Here is a 547-nt window from a genome sequence, read left to right on the forward strand (position 1 = left end):
CCGGAGGGACGAGGCACGGGAGCGACGGAGAGGGCCCGCGAGGAACGTCCCCGGCCAGAACCGTCCCCGGGCGGCGCATGGGATCCCGCCACCACACCCCCACCTGGCCGGTCCCCGGGGTCCCACTGCAGGGCCGAGGCCTCCAGGGCAGACCCCGAGCCTCCCACGCGCCCCGGCCCCACTGCTGGGCCCCGGCGCAGCCTCTGCAGTACCCCAGAACCCATCACCTGCCATTCTTCGTCCACCACGTCCATCCGTCCTTCTGACTCCTGTCCCCTGGGACACGCACAGAGGGGGCTACCATCCTCGGGCTTCCAGGACTGGCCTGGGAACGCCGAGGAGAGCCACGCTCTCGGGCAGGGCAGGGCAGGGACCCCGCAGCTTCTCCGGATCTGAGAGCGAACCGCCCACGCACGCACGTTCGCACGCACGCACGCAGGGCCCCCCAGGTCCCACGCCTAAGGCCCGCCCCAGGCCAGGAGGACCCTCCCCCTACTCCCAGGAGGAAGGCGCTGTCCAGGGTAGAGGAGGGAAAACTGCAGAAACT

Source organism: Tupaia chinensis, unplaced genomic scaffold (genome assembly GCF_000334495.1).
Source record: "Tupaia chinensis unplaced genomic scaffold, TupChi_1.0 Scaffold000400_1, whole genome shotgun sequence".
Lineage (NCBI taxonomy): Eukaryota > Metazoa > Chordata > Mammalia > Scandentia > Tupaiidae > Tupaia > Tupaia belangeri.